Raw genomic sequence first — 12,230 nt, 5'->3', positions numbered from 1 at the left:
TTGTATGATGAGAATGGTACTCCTGGATTTTGTACATGTAGGATCAGAGGGCACAAGTAAGCTACACAAACAGGTACTATAGATGCCCATGCCATCCACCACTGTGGCACCAGCATCTTTCCCTAGCTGACCTCATCTAGCCATGTTTGGGAAGTTCTTTATGACCAGTTGATGTGTAAGGAAAATAGCTTAATTCACAGATGGGTCAACTTGGTATGCTGGTGCAAGCCAAAAATAGACAACTGCCGTGCTATACTCTACTCAATGATGGCCCTGAAAGACAGAAGTGAGGAAACATCCTCTCAGTGGGCATGTAATATGGTTTGGCTCAGTGTCGCCACCCAAATCTCACCTGGAATTGTAATAATCCCCACGTGTCGTGGGAGGGAGCCAGTGGGAGGTAATTGAATCATGAGGGTGGGTTTTTCCTGTGCTGTTCTCATGATAGTGAATAAGTCTCACAAGACCTGATGGTTTTATAACCATCAAAGGAAGAGTTCCCTTGCACAAGCTCTCCTGTCTGTCTCCATGTAAGACGTGCCTTTGTTCCTTCTTCACCTTCTGCCATGATTGTGAGGCCTCCCCAGCCATGTGGAACTGTGAGTTCATTAGATTTCTTTCCTTTCTAAATTACCCAGTGTGGGGTATGTCTTTATTGGCAGCGTGAGAACAGACTAATACAGCATAGATGTGGGTGATGCACCTGGTCATATACCTTGTGCAGAAAGAGAAGTGGTCTGAAGAAAGAAAATACACAGACTCACGGACAGTGACAAATGACCAGGCTGGTTGGTCAGGATCCTGGAAGGAGAAAGATTAGAAGATCAGAGACAAGGAGTTCTGGAGAAGAAGCATGTGGGGGAACCTATGAAGGTGGAAACAAAGTGTGAACATCTTTGTATCACACATAAATATTCACCAGAGAGCATCTATTTTAGAAGAGGCACTAAACAATTAAGTGGACAAAATGACTCTGCCGGTTGACATCAGCCATCATCTATCATTGACCACCTCAGTGATGGCACAATGCCATAATAGGTGCATGAATGAAGTAGCCATGGGGGCAGTGACAGGGGTTATTCATGGACCCAGTAGCACGGGCTCTCTCTCACTAAAGCTGATCTAACTATTGGCACTGTTGAATGTCCAACCTGTCATTAACAGAGATCAGTGCTAAACCCCAAATATGGCACTATTCCTCAAGTACACCAATCATCCACTTGGTAGCAAGTTGACCTCCACTCTGGAAAGGGCAATGATTCATTTTGACTGTGTTCAGTACATAGTTACAATACAGGTTTATCTTTCCTGCCCACTGAGGCTCAGCTAGCTCTACTGCCTGAGTGAGGGCTTATAGAGAGTTCGATCCACTAATTTAGAATCTCACATAATATCACTTCAGACAGAGGGACCCTCTTTACAGCAAATGAGACACGACAATGTCTCTTTGGCCTATCACGTGCTGTACCAGCCAGAAGCTGTTGGCATGATAGAGAAAAGAAATGGTTTGTTAATGATGTAGCTGATACACCAGTGTGGAGGTAAGATTCTGTGGGAATCTGAGGGTGGGATGCTATCCTCCAGGGAATTGTACTTATTCTGCATCAACAATGATTATATGGTGCTATAGCCCCAATAGGTGTGATATATGGATTCAGGAACTAAGAGGTAGAAGTAGGAGTGGCCCCACTTACTATCAATCCCATTGATCCACTTGGGAGATTTGTGCTTCTGGCCCCCATAATGGATCCACAGGTCTTGGTTCTCAGAAGAGGAATGCTCATATTAGGGCATACAGTAGGATTTTCACTAAACGTTAAGAATCTGTGGCTTCCTAGTCTCTTCGGGCTCCTTAGGCCAAGTACCCAGCAAACCAGGAGAGGAGTCACCATCTCTGATCACTAGGAGGAGACGGAGCTGCTGCCACACAGTTGGGACTGTGAGGAACATGGCTCCCAAATGATCCACTGACGGATCTCTTAGTACTCTTATGCCTGATGTTAATGGTAAATGGACAAGTTCAGCAGTCGCAGCCCAGGAAGGCCATGGTAACCCAGAGTTCAGCCCTTTCAGATCTTTATCACCTCACCAGGAAAGGCAACTAGATATCAGGGGTGCTAGTTAAGGGGAATCTATAAAAGGTGGAGGAGGAGGAGGATCTATTATGGCTTCAAAATCTACAGCAGCAGCAGCAGGAGAGGCTACAGTTCTGCCATTAACCCTTTTCTTTGAAGTTTCCCTGAAAACAAGCCTCCAGAATCTTGGACAAGCTCTTCCCAAATGGGGTAAACTCATCATAAGAAGCAAGTGGCTGAAGTGGCGCAAGGGTGGACTATAGCAGATACTATTGTGCCCTATCCAGATCCCTATTCTGGGCCAAGGAGGCCAATCATCCACTGGATAGCAGGGCCAACCTACCTAGCCCCCAGCTGCTGAGGGCTCATAGCCATGTCCCCAATTCGGGAACTGTCCTCAGCTACAGTGAACTTCCTTGCCCAAGGACATGCTTTTTCGCTGCTGCCAATGACTGGCTGGGTGCTGCAGGAATACAAAGGCCGAGGACCTACTGCCTCAAATTGGTACACTCTGAAGAGCCATCTCAGCTCCAGAGCTCCCTATAGGATTGTCTGAGGTCTCAGTTGCAACCGCTCTGCAAGTCAGCTTCTCCTTTGGTTCAGTTCTGCCTTCTTCATTCCCTTATAGCTACATCTCCCAAGACGCTCCCTAATCAAACTTTATCTCAAAGTCTGTTTTCTGGGAATCCACCATAAGGTGGGGTAAAAGCCTAGTTTGTGAAGAAAAAGGTTAAGGAAGGTCTCAGGTCCAAGAATGCCTTTCTCTGCACTCTTTACAGTTTACTTCTTGCTATTGCTATTGTTAACTACGAGAGTAAGAATGGAGGGGACATTGAAGCCAGAAGAAGGTCACGGGGTCAGACCTGAAGGCCACAGACCTAACCTATTTGTCCTGGAAAATTTGGTGAGCAAACATAGCAGGCAAGGTCACCTACATTTGTGGAGCTCATTGCAAAATGAAAATGTGGGGACCTTTGTTTAAAAAGCAGGAAAAACTGCTGTTACAGGCATTAAAGTATAAAGCTTTTTCTTTTAAAAATGTTTCACTACTTATAAAACATAATAAAACATAATAAGGGTAATAGTGATACATAAATAACAACATAAACTGATAAATTACGAAACAATAGTATTTTGGTTGTCATAACTTTATGTAATATAATAAATAATACTTTATTAATGTGATATCTTGATTGATCATAATATTTTTCTGGCTCACTTTTCTGAAAATTCATTTACTAGGTCATCAAAATTTATACTTTTAGCAACTTCATTTTCAATCGATATAAATTGAAAGCGACATCAGTCATTCTTGGCAAATGCGAGATTGCAGATAACTGATAATTTTTAATTTTGAAAAAGATCTTTCTGCTGATGCAACTGTTATTAGAGCCGTTAAGAGAATTTTTATAGTCTGTGACAACATTGGGATAAATTTCTGGTAACTTATTTCAAAATATATATTTCAGTACATCTAGAGCTGGTAATTCTCATGAAACAATTTTTCTAAAAAAATTTAACTCTTTATACAAATCAGCTTTGTGCAAGTCTGAATTTAATTTTAAATGTAAATTTATATAACGACATTTGAATGTTTTCTCTGACATTTCCTGTAACTTGTGGAGGTCATAGAAGAAATCAAAACTGGCTTCATGACTTCTATATAATTCAAAATGCCTGTTCGTGCATTCTGTCACTGCATATTCAATTACAAGGAAAAATTAATTTCAAAGTTGTCTTTGTTAATAATCAGTTCATCTGAAGTTTCCTAGGAAAATTGTGTTCTTTTCTGTCCAAGTTGGCAATCTTTAAATTTAATTTTTATTTCTAAGCCTTTGGATATTTTTCATATAATATTGCAGTGGCTTTCAAAACCTGAGATTCTAAACTCTGAAAAATTCTAACAATTCTCTGATATGCTTTAATGCAACAACCATGTGCATACTTTTATTTTTTAATAATTTACTGACAAAATTTACTGTCTGAGCTCTGTCAATTTCTGTCCTGGTGCTCAGGCAGGAGAGTTAATATTTGTGCAGACACCACAGGGGTGGGCTCCACGGATTGAGGGGCAAGCTGGCTTCCCACCCCATGCAGAGCCCCTCCTCTCTGCTGTACCACAGCTGCCACTTCTGCTGCAGCCATTGCCACTGCTAATCTGGGCCATGAACTGCCCGACACCCTGAACTGCCCCAAGGCATGCATGTGTGTCCTGGGCTCCCAGGGCAATCTCTTGGCCATGCTGTCGGCTGTGCCTGCCACACCACCCAGTGTATCTGCGCTGCTCACGCATGTGCTCCATCGTCCCATCAGATGTTACTGAGGAAACACAGGTTCAAAGATAACATTATCAAGAATTTCAAGATGGTTGCCAGTAGAGCATTAAGCCAAGTACAGGGCCCTTCTGAGAGGGGAGCCTGTGCTATTTATTGCACAGGCTGCACACCCACGAAGCTGACCTTGTGAGCTGGCTTCAGGCTGTGCTTCCTGGCTGATTCACTGGTCAGCGGATGCAAAATTGCTCGTCTTTGTTTGAGTGCCCCCAAAACAGACAGGCCCTGAGACAAGGATGCAGGTGCAAGTTGTTATTTGAAAGGCAGTCCCAGGAAGTCCAATGAGAGGGTGGGGGAATTAAGACAGGGAAGTGGGGAAAGTCAATAAAGGATTGTTAATAAGTGGATTATCCTTAGGAGCAACTGGGGTGCAATCCTGTTGAGGACGTTCTTAGGGACTGTGTAGAATACACCCTGGAATTGTACTACTGAGAGGCCAGGAAGTTGGGCTATGTATTCTCCAACTCCAATTCCTCATGCTCCTGTGCTCCTGGGACATTAATAGCCTGTCCCCCATCCCACCTCCCAACTCCCCAACCCAAGCACGGCCCTTGGCCTTCTGGAAGGGAAACACAAGAAGTCATGGGCCATGAGGGGGCTGTCTGCAGATGACCGACCTCCTGGGTGGAGTCTGGGGAGACGGCTGCATATACACTGGCCTCAGGACCCACGAGGGACTATTAACCTGGTGCTTTTCCCCTCACCCCTCCCACCCCTGCTCCCTGCACACACATGCACACAAACCGTGTGGGCCTTTCATTCATCCTTAACGCTGTAATTACCGCTTAATTTCCTCTTTACATTAGTATTGCAAATGCCTCCAACAACTTTATTTTCTTGCTTTATTTATACGAGTGAAAAGGCACTTAGAAGCAAATTACTCTTGCCTCCATATATCTCTCTACCTGTTTATCTCTGTGTTTATGGGGTGCCTATCATCATGGTATCTGGGCATTTAGACAGTCCCATTAGATCAAATTCATTACCTAAGAGAGGAAGGAAAACATACTCCACCTCCAGCCCTCTGCAGAAGCTGCTTGGTAGCACACCGAGGGCTCAGGCTCAGGGACACCTACCAACCCAGAGGCTCTTGTTTTCCAACCCAAGGAGAGGAATATTTTTAGCAAAGAAGCGAATCTCCTCCTGGAATGAGGCATGGGGAGCTTTCAAACTAATGTGGAGGATCTATCGGAGGGCGGGTCCCAATATGTTGGACATTTAAAATCTGAAATGATTTCAATTTCATTGCTCTCCAAATAGCAAATTGAGCCCATTTTTCACAAACGTGGCTTTGTGCTCTGAACAGCTTCCATCCACTGGAAGATTCTGGATGTGAACTTCTTTTTCTTACTCTGGAGTTACAGAGGATGCCAAGTTCAAATATCACTGAGCATCTCTTTATGCCCAGGCCTGCTGGATCTTTTAAGGTTCCAGCTCCCCAGGCCGCCTGGGCACAATAATGGAGACCTCTGGCCTCTCAGTGAAGACAATCACAGCCCGAGGCACCCTGCCCTACCCCTTCCCTGAACAATTTTGATTCCTTCCAGCCCCCACCTTCTGCCCTGGGGCCTCCCTCTGTGTTTATTGGCCTGGCCTTGCCCCTCAGACTATGGTGACTACAATGAGTCTCCTTCACTACAACTGGGATTCTGTCTTATGGCTCCTGTGGGCCGCCCTGACCAGACACTGTCAAGCCAGTGCTCTCAGGATTCCATATGGTGGTGTTTCTCCCAGGGAACCTCATGTAGGCCCAAATGAAAGAGTCCAAATTCTATTATGGGTGAGAAAATATGAGCAAAGAAACCCTCGCCTTTTTTTTTTTTTTTTTTTGAGATGGAGTCTTGCTCTGTCACCCAGGCTGGAGTGCAGTGGCGCAATCTCTGCTCACCGCAAGCTCCGTCTCCTGGGTTCACGCCATTCTCCTGCCTCAGCCTCCCGAGTAGCTGGGACTACAGGCTCCCGCCACCACGCCCGCTAATTTTTTGTATTTTTAGTTGAGATGGGGTTTCACCGTGTTAGCCAAGATGGTCTCGATCTCCTGACCTCATGATCCGCCCACCTTGGCCTCCCAAAGTGCTGGGATTACAGACATGAGCCACCGCACTGAAACCCTCACCTTTTATGTATGTATGTATGAATGTATGTATGTATGTATGTACGTATGTTTCGAGACAGGATCTCACTCTATTGCCCAGGCTGGAGTGCAGTGATGTGATCATATTTCACTGCAGCCTCGACCTTCCAGGCTCAAACAATCCTCCCAGCTCAGCCTCCCAAATAGCTGGGATTACAGGTGCACGCCACAGCACCACCCTTTAATTTTTTATTTTTGTAGAGATGGGGTCACCCTATGTTGTCCAGGCTCATCTCGAACTCCTGGACTTGAGTGATCTTCCTCCTCCCGCCTTGACGCTTGCCTTTTAAAGTTACAAAAGCAGTACATGTTAACTATATTTCTTTTCTTTTCTCGCTCTGTTGCCCAGGCTGGAGTGCAATGGTGTGATCTTGGCTCACTGCAACCTCCACCTCCCAGGCTCAAGTGATCCTCCCACCTCAGCCTTGAGAGTAAGCTGGGATCACAGGCGTGTGCCACCACACCTGGCTAATTTTTTTGTATTTATTGTAGTGACAAGATTTCATCGTGTTTGCTCCGGGGCTCAAATAATTCACCTGCCTTGGCCTCCCAAAGTGCTGGGATTACAGCGTGAGCCGCTATGCCCAGTCAACTGTATTTCTTTAAATGGAAAAGAAAAAACCCACCCCCAACTCAACAACACAGATAAGCAACATAGTGATAATGGAAACCATCGAAAGTTCTACCTACTGAGAGTTAACCATCCTTGCCACATGTTGGTATACATCTGATCAGATTTTTACCTATGCAGATATATACATATCAACATATTTATTTAAACAAAATTAGGAATGCCATGTGAACTAATTCAGAAACTGCTTCGTTCACTTAACAATGACTTGTATTTTTCTAAATAAAATTCGATCCACATGAATCTGTGACTGGCTGCCCTGTGTTCTGTTGTGTGCATATATAACAGAACTTATAATACTGTAACTTATTAAATGTACCTCCTATGGTTCATTTAGGGCAGGTGCTCAGTGTTATGCAAACAACACTGTGATGAACTCACCTGTGTTAGTTATTTCATTACAATGACTTTCTACAATTGCGGGGTCACTTTGGAAGCCTTTGACTCATGGCTGAATTGCTCTCCAGGAAGCTTGCGCAGATTGATTGTTCCACCAGAGTGAAGAAGAACCTGGGCCCCAGGCCCGTTCTCAGCCCTCCTCTCCCTCCTCCAGTCAGTACATCTCTTTCCTGAATACCTCCATGGGCTGGCCCCTGCAAACCAGACCAGCTCCAGGTGAAAAGGAGCTGCCTTTCCGGGGTGCTCTCTGCCTCCTGACACCCAGCCCTGCCACTTGCCTGTTGAACTGCTGGCCTGTGAAGGGGCCTCGCTGCCATGATGAAGCATAGTCAGGGCTTTGGGGGTGGGAAGCCAGGATTGGGGGCAGTGCTCACAAGGCTCCCCTCCCCACCCTATTCCACCAGACACATGGAAGGTCACCTGGAGGTCACCTGGGACAGTTCCTCCTGGGGCTCTGCAAATCCATTCCCACTTTAGCCTCCATTCCTGTGAAACCCTCCCAGAATCCCCATCCTGTCCTCTGCATGCCCTCAGTGTGAATGCCACTTCCTCCACGGAGCCTTCCCTGATTCCAGACAGAAGGAGTCCCTCCCACCTGTAGTTTTGGAATCCTTTTATAGAGACATTGGTGTGGTTGTCTTATCCCTGCTTGTTCGTAAAAGGGTCATATATACAAAGTGGCCCTCAAATACCAAAGGAGCCAAGAAACCAAAGAATGAGGCAGACAAATCCAGTGTGTCAGTAAAGGGTGTTTTATTGTGGGAACTAATAGACAGAAGCACGGTCTCGGGCAGCGGGGACACAGCTAGATCTCCACACAGTTCCCCCCCTAGACCCAGGTTGTACACCACAGGGGAAGGGTATAAGTGCTCTGTGCAAAACGATGAGAGGCAGCCCTCCAGAGCAGGCGAGACTGCTATGTGCGTCAGAGCCTATAATTTGTGTGATAGCATCAAGGTTGACATGTTCTTACAATAGGGACAGTAAATAAAGTAGGAATCAAAGGCACTCATGGGACTAGAGCCAATCAAAATCAACATGGCGAATTGCCATCCAAGGTGGAGTCACTTTTGTCTCCACACCGCCACACTGCTTCTTGGCCAAGATATCTTTTTTTTTTTTGAGACGGAGTCTCGCTCTGTCGCCCAGGCTGGATTGCAGTGATGTAATCTCTGCTCACTGCAATCTCCACCTTCCGGATTCAAGCGATTCTCCTGCCTCAGTCTCCCAGGTAGCTGGGATTATAGGCGTGAGCCACCACGCCCAGCTAATCTTTTGTATTTTTAGTAGACACGGAGATTTTGCCATGTTGGCCAGGTTGATCTCCAACTCCTGACCTCAAGTGACCCACCCACCTTGGCCTCCCAACGTGCTGAAATTATAGGCGTGAGCCACTGCGCCTGGCCCCAAAATATCTCTTAAGACTACAACTGTATTTTGTTTACCAAAGGCAAGCATTGCTGTGTAGTTTCCAAGCCCAACTCTCCAAGGGTTTCCCATCTGAGACTCCTTGGGCAGGGAGGAGGTGAGTGTCTGACCAGAGAAGGGAGGAGAAGAGAGAGGGAGCAGTTTACAAGGCCATCTTGGACCTTCTATGTCCCCCTATACCACACACAGGGCTGAGGCAGGGTTTCTAGGACTCTAGGGAGCCCAGACTTTTCAGTCAGCATGGCTGCCATTCTAAGTGACTTTGGGGCCATGAGGAGGGCTTCTGAGATGGGAGGCCAAGCATCCAGCAGCACATGGAAGCTCAAGGCAGGGGCACTGGTGATGGTAGAGTTATGACCATAGCAATTGTTACTAACTAGCAGTATTACCAGTACTACTGCTATAGCAACTCCTTCTTTCCCTCCCTCCCTCCCTCCATTCCTTCCTTCCTTCCTTCCTTCCTTCCTTCCTTTTCTTTTTTTTTTTTTTTTACGAAGATGGGGTCTTGCTCTGTGGTCCAGGCTGGAGTGCAGTGGCACAATCACGGGTCATTGCAGCCTCAAACTCCTGGGCTCAAGTGATCCTCCTGCCTCAGCCTCCCGAGTAGCTGGGACCACAGGCATGCACCACCATGCCTGGCTAATTTTTTGGTATTTTTAGTAGAGACGGGGTTTCACCATGTTGGCCAGGCTGGTCTTTAACTCCTGACCTCAGGTGATTGCCTGCCGAGGCCTCCCAAAGTGCTGGGATTACGGGCGTGAGCCCCTGTGCCTGGCCCTATCCTTTACTTCTTCCAGCTCCTAGAGTATGCTGGTATTTCTTGCTTTGTGGCTGCATTACTTCAAACTGTTTGTGAGGTCATGTGATCTCCCACTACTCTGATCTCCCACCTTCCTCTTAAAAGGATCCTTGTAATAATATTGGGCCCATGTGGATAAGGCAGGAGGATCTCTCCGTCTCAAAATCTTTTGCTTAATTACATCTGCAAAGTCTCTCTTGCCATGTAAAATAACACTCACAGGTTCTGAGAATTAGGATGTGGATGTCTTTGGGCCTATTACTTGGACTATCGCAGCCACTCTCTGTGCTGCCTCCTTTATAAATAGTGATTGGATGGGTTAATGAAGGAATGAGCGGTATGGAACAGTGGGCCCTTAATTTGGGTTCTCCCGAAAGCAGACAATAACTTGGGACTGGGTGCGGTGTCATCCCAACACTTTGTGGGGAAGAGGTAGGAGAATCACTTGAGTCCAGGAGTTTGAGACCAGCCTGGGCAACATAGGGAGATACCCATCTCTACAAAAAGTAAAAATTAGCTGGGCACAGTGGTGCATAACTGTAGTCCCAGCAACTCAAGAGGCTGAGGTGGGAGGATTGCTTGAGCCCAGGAGTTTGAGGTTGCAGAGAGCCGAGACTGTGCCACTGCACTCCAGCCTGGGTGACAGAGCGAGACCCCGTCTCAAAACAAAACAAAACAAAATCCCAAGAACTTGGCTGCAGGTGGTTTACCTGAGGTGATCTTAGGAAACCCCAGTAGGACCGTAGGGAAGTGAGACAGGGAAGGGAGAAAAGCTCATCAAGGTTGTATAAACGAGCTGGTTATCCCTGTGGGCAACTGGGGGCTCTATCCCATTGGGGACCCCCCGAGGAACTGTTTTAAACATCTCTCCAAATCATCCCACTGAGGAATGCTGTAACGAAGTGTCACCGACTGGGGACTTTACAACAATAGAAATGTATTGCCAGACAGTTCTGGAGTCCAGGAGTCTGACATGGAGGTGTCGGCAGTGTCGGTTCCTTTCGGAGACTGAGGAAGAATCCATTCCATGCCCAGCTCTCAGCTTCCAGCGATTGTCAGCCATCCTTGGTGTTCCTGGTAGATGCATCACTCCAATCTTGGCTTCCATTTTCACATGACCTTCTCCTATGTGTCTTCTCCCCTTCTCTTCTCTCCCTCTTTTTTTATTTTTTACTTTTTTGAGACGGAGTTTTGCTCTTGTCGCCCAGGGTTAGAGTGCAGTTGTGCGATCTGGGCTCACTGCAACCTCCTCCTCCTGGGTTCAAGGGATTCTCTTGCCACAGCCTCCCGAGTAGCTGGGATTACAGGCACCTGCCATCATGCCCAACTAATTTTTGTATTTTAGTAGAGACGGGATTTCACCATGTTGGCCAGGCTGGTCTTGAACTCCTGACCTCAGGTGTTCTGCCCACCTCGGCCTCCAAAAGTGCTGTGATTACGGGTGTGAGCCACCGTGCCCGGTCTCTTTTTTATTTTTTTATTTTAAAAAAACCTGGCAATCACTTTATCAAAATAGTTTACTTAAGCATCTGCAATGGTGACTTCAACCTCAACTCCTAGCTCAATACTGATAGAAGTAATTTGCTCAACAATCTCAGAAAGACTGTGCAAATCAATGAGTCGCTGTGGATTCTCATCTGGAAGGGACTCCAGGTAATATAGTTTGGCTCTGTGTCCCCACCCAAATCTCATGTTGAATTGTAATCCGCAATGTTGGAAAATGGGCCTGGTGGGAGGTGAGTGGATCATGGGGGCAGATTACCCCCTTGCTGTCCTCATGATATCTAGTGAGTTCTCATGAGATCTGGCTGTTTAACAGTGTGTGGCACCTCCCCCTTTTTTTATTCCTCCTGCTCCGGCCAAGTAAGATGTGCCTGCTTCCCCTTCGCCTTCCATCATGATAGAAAAATTTCCTGAGGCCTCCTCAGCCATGCTTCCAGTACAGCCTGAGGAACCTAAGCCAATTAAAACTCTTTTCTTTATAAATTACTCAGTCTCAGGTATTTCTTTATAGCAGTGCAAGAATGGACTAATACACCATGTCTTAGAACCTTTACCACAAGGAGTTTTTCTTGTAGTGATTCTCAATGTCTTGGTATTTTATTTATTTATTTTATTTTTTTATGATTTTTTTTGAGATAGAGTCTCACTCTGTTACCCAGGCTGGAGTGCAGTGGTGCGATCTCTGCTCACTGCAACTTCTGTCTCCTGGGTTCGAGCAATTCTTGTGTCTCAGCCTCCTGAGTAGCTGGGATTACAGGCTTGCACCACCATGCCCCGCTAATTTTTGTATTTTTAGTAGAGACGGGGTTTCACCATGTTGACCAGGCTGGTCTCAAACCCCTGACCTCACGTGATCCATGACCTCCCAAAGTGCTGGGATAACAGACATGAGCCACCATGCCTGACCCGGTATCTTTATAAGCCATCA

The sequence above is a fragment of the Macaca mulatta genome, chromosome X (assembly GCF_049350105.2).
Source record: "Macaca mulatta isolate MMU2019108-1 chromosome X, T2T-MMU8v2.0, whole genome shotgun sequence".
Lineage (NCBI taxonomy): Eukaryota > Metazoa > Chordata > Mammalia > Primates > Cercopithecidae > Macaca > Macaca mulatta.
This window is presented reverse-complemented; position numbering follows the sequence as displayed.